At 43.5% G+C, this 14089-nt stretch overlaps 1 long non-coding RNA gene across 1 annotated transcript; it reads left to right on the forward strand.

Annotated features, from left to right (window-relative positions):
- The first annotated feature begins 10923 nt into the window (after positions 1-10923).
- On the forward strand, positions 10924-11927 carry LOC130542706 (uncharacterized). The gene is made up of 2 exons (XR_008957421.1): positions 10924-11097; positions 11289-11927. It is a non-coding gene; the product is annotated as an uncharacterized LOC130542706 (long non-coding RNA).
- The last annotated feature ends 2162 nt before the right edge of the window (positions 11928-14089 follow it).

The raw sequence follows: 14089 nt of genomic DNA on the forward strand, positions 1-14089 counted from the left end.
ACACAACTTTTGAAGGGCTTTCCTCCTCATGACTGATATGAGTTGAGAGATGCTTTCCTTGTAGTGTTCTTACATGGTTCAACAAAAGGCATTATCTTGATGCTTGCAGGCACAGTTTTGTACAATGCTCCCAATTCATGACACCAGATGTGAGGTGCAAGACGCTTTTATATAGAGTGTTCTCTCCTTGAGTAAAGTAGGTGTCCCTTTCCCTATGCATTTGTAGACACTTTTGAAAATCTTGACATCTTCCTAACAGAAGATGTGACTTGGATGAGGGTGTCCATTCGGTGTTCTGACTGAGATTTGGGTATATTGTTCTTTCCTTAAGGTTCAACGCACGTATTGGACAACGCATATATATTCCTGGGTCACCATGTTACTTCGATGTTGCCTATCAACACTGACCTGGTACTCACAACTACTTAGGACCTCTCCTTATGCTTTCACTCACACTTCTGCATGTACTTCCATCTTCATTACAGAAGATGTGAGTTGGGAGATTTTTTCCAAGGGTGTTCTTACCTGAGCATACAGCATGTTCCTTAGGTTTTCATACAGTTTTGGAACACACATCCATCTTCATGAAGGTAGTTGTGATTTGGAAGGTTGTCTCTAGATGGTGCTCTTTCTTAGTGTTAAGCATATGGCACTTCTCTTACGGTTCAACAGAGATATTTGAAAATCTCTCTTCATACATCAGGATGTTTGAAATATCTTCCTCTATACAGAACATTGGTGCTCAGAGTCGAGTAAATGGCATTTCTTTACACATTCCCTCACCCTTTAGCCAATGCTTCCAGGGTCATGTGAAAAGATGTTTCAGAGGGTATTCTATGGAGTTCTCTTGTAAAGTTAAGCATACGATAATTCCCTTAAGCTGAGAAACACTCTCTTGTATATGCTTCCAGCTTCATGAAAGAACACGTGCCTTTAAAGATGGATTAGGTACTGTCCTTTTTTGGAGCCATGTCTCTGCCACTTTCCTTATGTTTTCACCACAACGTTGCAAACATTTTCGTCTTCATGACAGAAGCCGTGGTTTGTAAGATGCTATCTACCCAGTGCTCTCACCTACTAAGTTTATGGCACTTTCCTTAAGTTTCAACACATAGGGAAGAAAACCCTGGTTGATCCATTTGTCAGGAGGTGGGTTTGATATCGTTTTCTATCTAGACAGATTTGGTTCTCAGAATTAAGTAGACAGCCCTTTCTCTACGTGCTTGCACACACTCTTGCCAAGGCTTCCATCTTCACAACAGAAGTTGTGAGTTGAGACATGATGTCTATACAGTGTTCTTCTATAGAGTGAGGCAACGCGCTTTATGCATCTCTTTTTGTACACACTTTTTCACATGCTTCCTTTTTCATGCCAGAAGACAGTGAGATGCAGGGCGCCTGGGTGGAACAGCACTTAAGCGTCTGCCTTCAGCCAGGGCGTGATCCCGGCATTGTGGGATCGAGCCCCACATCAGGCTCCTCCGCTGTGAGCCTGCTTCTTCCTCTCCTACTCCCCCTGCTTGTGTTCCCTCTCTCACTGGCTGTTTTGCTGTCAAATTAATAAATGAAATCTTAAAACAAAAGAAAAAGAAGGGTTGCAGATTGGATAAAAAGAAATGACCCATCCATTTGCTGTCTACAAGAGACTCATTTCGAACCCAAAGATGCATTCAGACTGAGAGTAAGGGGATGGCGTACCATCTTTCACGCAAATGGACTTCAAAAGCAAGCTGGGGTAGCAATTCTCATATCAGATAAATTGGATTTTAAACTACAGACTATTGTTAGAGATGCAGAAGGGCACTATATTATTCTTAAAGGAAGTATTGAACAAGTGGATATGACAATTATAAATATATATGCCCCCAACAGGGGAGCAGCAAGATACACAAGCCAACTCTTAACCAGAATAAAGAGACATATAAATAAAAATACATTAATAGTAGGGGACCTCAACACTCCACTCTCAGAAATAGATAGAACACCCTGGCAAAAACTAAGCAAAGAATCAAAGGCTTTGAATGCCATACTTGACAAGTTGGACCTCATAGATATATAAAGAACACTATACCCCAGAACCAAAGAATACTCATTCTATTCTAATGCCCATGGAACATTCTCAAGAATAGACCATGTTCTGGGACACAAAACAGGTCTCAACCGATACCAAAAGATTGAAATTATCCCGTGCATATTCTCAGACCACAACGCTCTGAAATCGAAACTCAACCACAAGGAAAAATTTGGAAGAAACTCAGACACCTGGTGACTAAGAACCATCCTGCTCAGGAATGACTCAATAAACCAGGAAATCAAAAATAAAATTAAACAATTTATGGAGACCAATGGGAATGAAAATACAACAGTCCAAAAACCTATGGGATACTGCAAAGGCAGTCCTAAGGGGGAAATACATAGCCATCCAAGCCTCACTCAAAAGAATAGAAAAATCTAAAATGCAGTTTTTATATTCTCACCTCAAGAAGCTGGAACAGCAACAGAGGGACAGGCCTAATCCATGCACGAGGAAGCAGTTGACAAAATTAGAGCTGAAATCAATCAAGCAGAAACCAGAAGTACAGTAGAGCAGATCAACAGGACTAGAAGCTGGTTCTTGGAGAGAATCAATAAAATTGACAGACCACTGGCAACGCTCATCCAAAAGAAAAGAGAAAGGACCCGAATATTAATATTATGAATGAAAAAGGAGAGGTCACGATGAACACCATTGAAATTGGAAGGATTATTAGAAATTTTTATCAACAGCTATATGCCAATAAACTAAGCAATCTGGAAGAGATGGAATCCTTCCTGGAAACCTATAAACTACCAAGATTGAAAGAGGAAGAAATTGATTTCTTAAACAGGCCAATTAATGATGAAGAAATTGAGTCAGTGATAAACAACCTTCCAAATAACAAAACTCCAGGCCCGGACGGTTTTCCTGGGGAATTCTAACAAACATTCAAAGAAGAAATAATACCTACTCTCCTAAAGCTATTTCAAAAAATAGAAACAGAAGGAAAGCTACCAAACTCATTCTATGAGACCAATATTACCTTGATCCCCAAACCAGGCAAAGACCCCCTCAAAAAGGAGAATTACAGACCGATTTCCCTAATGAATATGGACGCCAAAATCCTCAACAAGATACTTGCTAATAAAATCCAACAGTACATTAAAAGAATTACCCATCACGATCAAGTGGGATTCATACCTGGGATGCAAGCGTGGTTCAATATTCGCAAATCCATCAGCGTGATATATCATATCAACAAGAAAAGACTCAGGAACCATATGATCCTCTCAATCGATGCCGAAAAAGCATTTGACAAAATACAGCATCCTTTCCTGATTAAAACCCTTCAGAGTGTAGGAATAGAGGGTACATTTCTCAATCTCATTAAAGCCATCTGTGAAAAGCCTACTGCAAATATTATTCTCAATGGGGAAAAGCTGGAAGCCTTTCCCTTAAGATCAGGAACTCGACAAGGATGCCCACTCTCGCCACTATTTTTCAACATCGTACTGGAAGTCTTTGCAACAGCAATCAGACGACAAAAAGGGATCAAAGGTATTCAAATCGGCAAAGAAGAAGTCAAAATGTCTCTCTTCGCAGATGACATGATACTCTATGTGGAAAACCCAAAAGAAGCCACTCCCAAACTATTAGAAGTTATAGAGCAATTCAGTAATGTGGTGGGATACAAAATTAATGCTCAGAAATCAGTTGCATTTCTGTACACGAATAACGAGACCGAAGAAAGAGAAATTAGGGAATCCATCCCATTTACAATAGCACCAAAAACCGTACGTTACCTTAGAATTAACCAGAGACGTAAAGGACCTATATTCTAGAAACTATAAATCACTCTTGAAAGACATTAAGGAAGACATAAAAAGATGGAAAGGTATTCCATGCTTAAGGATCAGAAGAATTAATATAGTTAAAATGTCCATGCTACCCAGAGCCATCTACACTTTCAATGCTATCCCGATCAAAATACTGAGGACATTTTTCAAAGAACTGGAACAAATAGTCCTTAAATTTGCATGGAAACAGAAAAAGCCATGAATCTCCAAGGAACTGTTGAAAAGGAAAAATAAAGCTGGGGGCATCACAATGCCAGATTTCGAGCTGTACTACAAAGCTGTGATCACAAAGACAGCATGGTACTGGCACAAAAGCAGACACATAGACCAATGGAACAGAATAGAGAACAGAGAAATGGACCCTCGGCTCTTTGTGCAGCTAATATTTGAGCAAGGAGGAAAAAACATCCGGTGGGGAAAAAAGTCTCTTCAATAAATGGTGCTGGGAAAATTGGACAGCTACATGCAAAAGAATGAAACTTGACCACTATCTCACACCATACCCAAAAATAAACTCCAAATGGATGAAAGACCTCGATGGGAATCCATCAAAATTCTAGAGGAGAACATAGGCAGCAACCTCCACGACATCGGCCAAAACAACCTTTTTCATGATACATCCCCAAAGGCAAGAGAAACAAAAGATACAATGAATTTATGGGACTTCATCAAGATTAAAAGTTTCAGCATAGTCAAGGAAACAAAATCAAAGAGGCATCCCACTGAATGGGAGAATATATTTGCAAATGACACTACAGATAAAGGACTGGTATCCAAGATCTACAAAGATCTTCTCAAACTCAATACACGAGAAACAAATAAACAAATCAAAAAATGGGCAGAAGATATGAACAGACACTTTTCCAATGAAGACATACAAATGGCTAACAGACACATGAAAAAATGTTCAAAATCATTAGCCATCAAAGAAATTCAAATCAAAACCACACTGAGATACCACCTTACACCAGTTAGAATGGCAAAAATAGACAAGGCAAGAAACAACAATTGTTGGAGAGGATGTGGAGAAAGGGGATCCCTCCTACATTGTTGGTGGGAATGCAAGTTGGTACAGCCACTCTGGAAAACAGTGTGGAGGTCCCTTAAAAAGTTAAAAATTGAGCTACCTTATGATCCAGCCATTGCACTACTGGGTGTTTACCCCAAAGATACAGACGTAGTGAAGAGAAGGGCCATATGCACCCCAATGTTCACAGCAGCAATGTCCACAATAGCTAAATCATGGAAGGAGCCGAGATGCCCTTCAACAGATGACTGGATTAAGAAGTTGTGGTCCATACATACAATGGAATATTACTCAGCTATCAGAAAGAACGAGTTCTCAACATTTGCTACAACATGGATGGCACTGGAGGAGCTAATGCTAAGTGAAATAAGTCAAGCAGAGAAAGAGAACTATCATATGATTTCTCTCATCTATGGAACAAAAGAACTAGGAAGATCGGTAGGAGAAGAAAGGGATAAAGAAAGGGGGGGTAATCAGAAGGGGGAATGAAACATGAGAGACTATGGACTATGAGAAACAAACTGAGGGCCTCAGAAGGGAGGGGGGTGGGGGAATGGGATAGATCGGTGATGGGTGGTAAGGAGGGCACGTATTGCATGGTGCACTAGGTGTTATACGCAGCTAATGAATCATCGAGCCTTACATCGGAAACCGGGAATGCACTGTATGTTGACAAACATAATAAAACATTAAAAAAAGAAAAAAAAAGAAAAACTGTGAGATGCAAGATGCTTTCTCTATGGTGTTCTTTCAGAGACTTCAGTATATGGCACTTTCCTTATGTTTTCTTAGACGCCTGTTGAAATGCTTTCATCTTCATGATAGAATACGTGAGGTGAAAGATGGCTTCGATACAATATTCTGTCTTAAATATTCGTTATTGGCCCTTTCCCTATGCTTTTATTCCCACTCTGAAACATTCTTCCATCATCATGACAGACGACGGGAGTTGGAAGACTGTTTCCATGCACTCCTATTACTGAGAGTTACATCTGGGGCTGTTTCCTTAAGTGAACCTTAAGGAAACACATATAGGGAAGCCCTAGTGTCTTCACTGATCAAAGTTGCCGTCTCTCTACACAAACTCTTTAGCTAATTGACTGATTGCACTTTCTTTTTGTTTTCACACAACCTTTTCGAACGGCTTTCATCCTCATGAAAGAAGTGAGTTGAGTGATGCTTTCTGTGTAGTATTATTACAGTTTTAAACGAAGTGCATTATCTTGATGCTCGCAGGCACTGTTTTGCACAATGCTCCCACTTCATGAGAAAAGATGTGAGGTGCAAGATGCTTTTAGATAGAGTATTCTCTCCTAGTGTAAAGTAGGTGACACCTTCCTTATGCATTCGTAGACACTTGAAAAACTTGCGATCATCCTCACAGAAGCTGTGACTTGGAAGATGGTGTCCATTCGGTATTCTGACTGAGATTTGTATATAGTGCCCTTTTCCTTAAGGTTCAAGGCACGTGCTGGACAACGGGTGTATATTCATGGGTCACCATGTTACTTCGATGTTGCCTTCTATCAACACGGAGTTGTTTCTCACAACTACTTAGATAGGACCTCTCCTTATGCTTTCACTTGCACTTCTGCAAGTACTCCCATCTTCATTACAGAAGATGTGAGTTGAAAGATTTTTTTCCAAGGGTGTTCTTACCTGAGTATACAGAATGTTCCTTAGGTTTCATGCAGATTTTGTAACATACATCCACCCTCATGAACTTGATTTGGAAAGTTGTCTCCAGATGGTGCTCTTTAACAGTGCTAAGCGTATGGCACTTCTTTTACCGTTCAACACAGATATTTGAAAAAGCTTCTCTCTTCGTGCATGAGGATGTTTGAAGTTTCATTCTCTATACAGAACCTTGGTGCTCAGAGTGGAGTAAACGTCATTTCTTTACAAGTTCCTTTACCCTTGAGCCAATGCTTTCAGCCTCATGAGAAAAGATCTGAGTTTCAGACAGTGTCCTACGGATTTCCCTCATAAAGTTAAGCGTACGATAATTCCCTTATGCTGAGAAACACTTCTGAGAATGCTTCCAACTTCGTAAAAGAAGACGTGCCTTGAAGGATGGATTCGGTACGGTCGTTTCTTGAAGCTAAGTCTCTGCCACTTTCTTTATGCTTTCAGGGCAATGATGCAAATGTTTCCATCTTCATGACAGAAATTGTTGGTTGAAAGATGCTATCTACCCAGTGCTCTCACCTACTATTAAGTTTATGGCACTTTCGTTAAGGTTCAACACACAGGAAAGAAACCCCGGTTGATCCATTTGTCAGGAGGTTGGTTTGATATTGTTTTCTATCTACACAGATTTGGTTCTTAGAATTAAGTAGACGGCACTTCTTTATGAGCTCGCACACATTCTTACCAAGGCTTCCGTCTTCACTACAGAAGTTGTGAGTTGAGACATGGTGTCAATACAGTGTTCCTGTATAGAGTGAAACAACGCGCTTTATGCGTCTGTTTTCACAGACAGGTTTGCACATACTTCCATTTTTATGACAGAAGACTGTGAGATGCAAGATGCTTTCTCTATGGTGTTCTTTCGTGGACTTCAGTATATGGCACTTTCCCTATGTTTTCTTAGACACCTGTGCCAATAGTTTCATCTTCACGACCGAAGATGTCAGGTGAATGATGGCTTTGATACAATGTTCTTCTTGAAGATTGGTTAGTGGCCCTTATGCTTTCATTCCCACTCTGCAACATGCTTCCATCATCATGACAGAGGATGGGAGTTGGAAGACCCTTACCATGCTCTTCTTACTGAGAGTTACGTCTATGGCAGTTTCCTTAAGGTTCAACACACATATTGGAAAACCCTGGTGTCTTCAGTGATCAACGTTACCGTCTCTCTGCACAAACCTGATTCACTGAATGGAGTGATGGCACTTTCTTTTCGTTTTCACACAACATTTTTGATCGGCATCCTCTTTTTTTGGAAATTTTGTTTGGAAATTTTAATATGCCTTTCTCAATATCTGATGGAAAAAGCAGACAAAACATTGGTAACAAATGTGACCTAATTGACGTCTATGTAATATTGCATAATACGTGCAGAATACATTATTTCCAGTGGTCATAGACTATTTACCCAAACAGATGATATGTTGTTCCATGAATCATGTCTACATTTTAACATCCTGAAACTAACTAGATTCTATTCTTAGGCCACCAAGGAATAGAGCCCGAGTCCTCATGAAAAGAAGACCAGGAAATCCCTCCATGTTTAAAAATTCAATGTAACTTTGCTGCATATCCTAAGGGTCAGAGAGGGAATCGCAATGGACATTTTCCACCTTTTCTACATCAGGGCTCACACACAATGGCCCTTTGTCTCTGAAGAGCACTGACTATCCTAACATAGACAGGACTTAAGCCTCCTATCAGAGTTCTGCATGTCCCAGGCACACCTGGCAGCCTTGGCCTGTGCCCACACACACCTCCCTCCAGCTTTCCTTTCTGGTGGCATTGTGTTAAGGTAGTCAACATAGCCATATGGAGATGAGAAGCTCCCCACTCCTAGTGATGATGTTGCTATTGTCCCCACCAAGCTAATAACATGATTTCTGAGAGAATTACAACAAAATAGCAGTTTCTTGACCTTCATGAAAGTGTGAAAATCATCTTGTGAGTCATCTTTTCGAAACACGGTTTCACCATGTGTTCTTTTCTCTGGAAAAGATATAGACCCAATGGTAATTATGGCTCCTGAGCACCTGCTCTTGGGAGAATCCATACTGGCTCTGAGTAGCATTCTCCCTCGTAAACTTCTCAACTGGGGTGTAGATAGAATGAGTCCCATTTTTAGATGGATAGACAAAGGCTCAGAAATGATATGAATTACAGAGGATTTTAGTGTCAGAAACCTAAGTGGGATCTCCAAACTGACTCCAAATCCCTTGTTCTTCCATACAAGGTACCATTTCGCTCTACCCCAGGTCTTCTCAATCTGGAAACCTAGGAAGTATTAGGATTTTCTTGTTGTGTGGCCAAATGGAATGAATTCGGCTGCCTTTTCACCTCTGCCCATCATGATCATGAAGATAATTCTCTCAGTGGAGGACTTTTGAGTCGGAGACTTAAAGATCCCTAGGAATAGAGATACTATACTATTTTTCTGATATTAAAGTGACTGAAAGAACTATGCTTTTTTAATTGATGGAGGCTCTGGTCTGTAGAGTGTCCTGTAAGGTCGGAAATAGTATTTAAAGCAGTTAGCCTCTTCTATAGAGTGAGACATTGCTTCTAAAGATTTCCTAAATATTCCCTTACCTGTGATTATTTATTCCCAACCATCGTAGTGTTTCTATGTTACGATTATGATTTCATTAAGGCCAACGTTGCGGAGAAAGAACTTAGTGTATCCAGGGGCACTTTTGTGTTGTGACAGTGAGCTATTCTGTTGTATTCTGTAGTCCAAGGGAATGGTGCCAGACATCTCTAAGATGTGTAAAATTCTGACTGTAAATGATCTCTATGTTTCAGAGATTTGGGCAGGACAAGGGGAGGAGTCCAGAGACCATGAACGCCTCTGTTACCTGTGTTGACCATGGAGCAGGTAACCTTCTGTAGGGGTCCTTTGATGTCTCTTTACTATTGGAAAGGTGCTTTCATCTCACGTTCCACCATTTGGTAGTGATGATAAGGATAAGAGTAATTTTTATGTCATACCATCTGTGAGGCCTGATCTTGGCCTCCCAGGAAAGCTCTCCTTTAACATTTTACCCAGCTCAAAATGACTGGGCAAACCCTCAAAGCATGGGCCCTATTTCTGCCCCCAGCACTTATTGTCCATATGCATCAAAAAGAAAAAGAGAACCAAAAAATGCCTTTGCCAACATCAAGGTGAGAACACAAAAGAACCTTTCTTGCTCCCATAAGATTAAAGTCATACTGATTTGTACATACTGAAAACATAAGAAAAAGTCTGTCACTTTCTGGAACCTTCTTCCTCATCGTGATGTATAACTGTACGTAGCACAACTCAGAACAAATATATGACCCTGCCCTAAATGTTCCTTCCCTGGAGCACTCCCTTCTTTGTGAAGATTGTGTCTCCCAGGCAGCTGTCTTTGACTTGGGTTTGAATAAAACTCTCTTCCTTCCTCTCTAAAATGTTTTAAAAGGTTCCTTCATTTAGTGTCGACAATAACACTCTGTTTTCAAGTGAAAAATAAATGTTCCTGGTTCACAACCGCGACAGAACAGAAGGCCGGCTTTTCCTTCCTTCCCTGTAGAACTAAGCATGTGTATATAGATTGCAGCACAAATGGGCTCACCCTAGAAGGATGTTTTGAAGGTCTGAGAAGCACTATCCACTCCATGGGTGAGACAAGAAGGCAAAGCTATTCCCGCTTGGACCATTCCTTTTGGCGCTTAAAATTGCCTTGGATATGCATAAAAGCATTGCATTTCCTAAAGCCCAAGGCTGGAACAGTCTGAGAGCAGCTGACCTTGCCAGGAACCAGGCACACCCTTGCAGGAAGGGTTGGTGCAGAAGGGAAGGGGCAGGGCTCTGAGGGTGGTCTGCAGCTAGAGGGGTCCGCGAAAGGGGCCGTGTGTGTGTGTGTGTGTGTGTGTGTGTGTGTGTGTGATTGCAGCCCTGCCCATGATCCCCGTCATGCCTGCTCAGGGCGTTTAGCCAAGGAGGTGCCTCCTGGACCTCTGCACTCCCAGAGTTGTGAGTCATGGGGCCGGTTGCCTGGCATTCAAGGAGTTGGAAGCATCATACTCCCCAAGCAATCACCCCATGGGGGTGGAGCTACGTCTCTGTGTGCAGATCCGGAGCAGCCCAAGGACGCAGACCAGGAGCCAAGGAAGTGGAGTTTTGAGAGAGTGGACCTGTGGAGTTCCTGGCTGGGTGAGTGCATGCTGTGTGGCCATAGGTGGGCTTTCTGGGAGTAGGGGCACCCTGGGTAAGAGGCGGGGTTCTGGAAGGGCATGTTGAGAGAGTTCATCATGGAGACTCAGGTTTCTTTCCTTTTTCCCTTGAAAGTCTCTTCTGCCTAGTATCCGTCAACTGGCCATACACCCCAGACCCAGGAACTCCAGGGCACCCGCTCAGCAAAGCTTTTGTGGGATGGTTCGCAGACATTCCAGGGTTTCCCGTGTTCCCCAGGAAGAGCGAGAGAAAGGACCGCACAGTCCCCAACTTCAGTGCGGTGCCCCTGTCCCCCGACACAGTGCAGGTAATGGACCTTGAGCAGTTCCCCGAGTTCAGCAGGGTATTCCCTGTTCCCTCAGGCACAGGTGTGGCGCTAGGAAGGCCCAGAGCCGTTACCCAACTTCAGCATTGTGCTAGCTGTTTCCTGGGAATGGTGGCAATGGGCTGGGAGATAATTACTACTAAAAGACAAGTCTATGTTTCCCCTTCTCCCAGAAACCACAGCAGGTGTGCAGGCTTTAGGTCCGAGGAGCTGCTTCTCCCCATTTGACAACACTTCTCTGCTCTGGCTCCACGAGACCCGACGTTCTGAACGTCTGCATCTGAGTCAGTGAGGCAGCTTGACACGGGATCCAGCATTCAGAGAAAGCGGCAGGTCCATTTGGAGAAATGTCATATCCACATCAGGACTGGAAGTAAAACCTCTCATTAACCCACCATCTCCTGGGTTTTTCTCTTTTCTCTAGTTGAGCCATGAAGTAAAACTTAAGTAATAGTTGTCAGCGTTCTGAATTTGGTGAAGGAGGTACTTAGTTTCTGAGCTTGGAGCACTTTGCAGGGGATCCCATTTTCTCTGTTCATTGACTGCTTATGAATGTATTTTGAACAGCTGTTTCCTAGAAACACTCTTTCATTAGAAAGGGAAGGTGAGGTTTACTCTTTGTCTATTTTTAAGATATACGTTTGACAGTGTTTATACAGTTGGGCCTAAGATATGGGTGAGTGGCCACCATTTAGTGTTAGATGGCCTTTTGTCGTCACATACAAATATGGATGATGTCTTTCCAATTGTCAAAGGTGATGTTTCATCACTGATTAGTCTTTTCATCCCAAGAGTTACAATGGGGGTCGAGGGAAAATTCAAAATTATTCAGAGCAGCATTTTCTTGTTTAAAATATAGGCTGGTGATGGGTAGTAAGGAGGGCACATATTGCATGGTGCACTGGGTGTTATATGCAACTAATGTATCATCAAAATTTACTGTACTGTATGGAGACTATAACATTATGTAATAAAAAACAATAAAAAAATAAAGGCAAACCTTGTGTATCTATACTAGATGTATCATCTCGATATTTTGAAGTGCCATATTCAATCTGCTGTTTCTTTGGTGGTGGAGTCAGAGGAGAGCCTTTGGGAATTCCTTTCGATAGAGGCATGGTGGTGGCTTCAATTGGATAGGTGACAGGGGCCCTGGGCTGAGTTCTGGAACTGCTTTCCTGATGCTGGGTGAGTCAGGTTATGCCAAAGAGTTTCTGTTTCTTCCCTATGAGATTGACAAAAACCGGCTTCCAACGGAAAAATCTTTCGTAACGTGCAAACATGCTCACAAGTGCCTATGCCAAGGTGAAGTAAATGCCATACACTGATCTGTAAGAGACCACAGTGCCCAGGCACAGTCAGAGCCCTTCCCTCATCCCGGCGGTTATGCTAGCAGAAGTTAAACCCGAACGAACACAGCACAGGACACTTGAGGCAGAAACGGCTTCCGCCGAAAAATATGTTCTTGATGTGGAAAACCTATCCAAAGTGGTTGTAGCAAGGTAAACAGAATGCCACACACTTATGTGTAAGAAACAACATTGCCCAGGCATGGTCTAAGCCCTGACATCGTCACTGTGCTTTAGGTAGCATGAGGGAAACACGAGCCCCAGAGCACTGACCCATTTGGCAAAAAGCAGACTTCCAACGGAAACAGTTTTCCTAAGGTGCAGACCCTATCACAAGTGGTTGTGGCAAGGTAAAGCAAATGCCCACCACTTCTCTGGAAGAAACCACAGTGCCCAGCCATGTTCTAAGCCCTCCCATCCTCCCTGGGCTTCTGGCAGCAGGAGTGAAAAGAGAGGAGCAGAGCACTGGGACCCGATTGACAAAAACCGGATTCCCACGGGAAAGTCTTTCTCCACGTGCAGACATGCTCCCAGGTGCCTGTGGCAAGGGGAAGGAAATGCCATACACTGACCTGCAAGAGACCACAGGGCCCAGGCACAGTCTGAACCCTTCCCTCAACCCGGCGGTTTTGCTAGCAGGAGTTTAACCCCAACGAACACAGCCCGGAGACCCCTGGGGCAAAAACGGCTTCCGACGAACAATAGGCGCCTGCTGTGAAAAACCTATCCCAAGTGGGGGTAGGCAGCTCAACAAAATGCCACACACCCACGTGTAAGAAACAACATGGCCCAGCCATGGTCTAAGCCCCTCACCTCGTCCCTGTGCTTTGGGGACCGGAGGGACACCCGAGGCCCACGGCCCTGAGACCCCTTTGTAAAAAGCCGGCTTCCCACGGAAACAGTTTTCCTGAGGTGCAGACCCTATCCCAAGTGGTTGTGGCAAGGTAAAGCAAATGCCCTCCACTTCTCTGGAAGAAACGACAGTGCCCAGCCATGTTCTAAGCCCTCCCATCCTCCCTGGGCTTCTGGCAGCAGGAGTGAAAAGAGAGGAACAGAGCACTGGGACCCGTTTGACAAAAACCGGCTTCCCACGGGCAAGTCTTTCTCCACATGCAGACATGCTCCCAGGTGCCTGTGGCAAGGGGAAGGAAATGCTATACACTGACCTGGAAGAGACCACAGGGCCCAGGCACAGTCTGAACCCTTCCCTCACCCGGCGGTTTTGCTAGCAGGAGTTCAACCCCAACGAACACAGCCCGGAGACCCCTGGGGCAAAAACGGCTTCCGACGAACAATAGGTGCTTGCTGTGGAACACCTATCCAAAGTGGGGGTAGCCAGCTCAACAAAATGCCACACACCCAGGTGTAAGAAACAACATGGCCCAGCCATGGTCTAAGCCCCTCACCTCGTCCCTGTGCTTTGGGGAGCCGGAGGGACAGACGAGGCCCAAGGCCCTGAGACCCCTTTGCAAAAAGCCGGCTTCCCACGGAGAAAGTTTTCCTGAGGTGCAGACCGTCTCACAAGTGGTTGTGGCAAGGTAAAGCTAATACCCTCCACTTCTCTGGAAGAAACCACAGTGCACAGCCATGTTCTAAGCCCTCCCATCCTCCCTGGGCTTCTGGCA

The sequence above is a fragment of the Ursus arctos genome, unplaced genomic scaffold (genome assembly GCF_023065955.2).
Source record: "Ursus arctos isolate Adak ecotype North America unplaced genomic scaffold, UrsArc2.0 scaffold_43, whole genome shotgun sequence".
NCBI lineage: Eukaryota > Metazoa > Chordata > Mammalia > Carnivora > Ursidae > Ursus > Ursus arctos.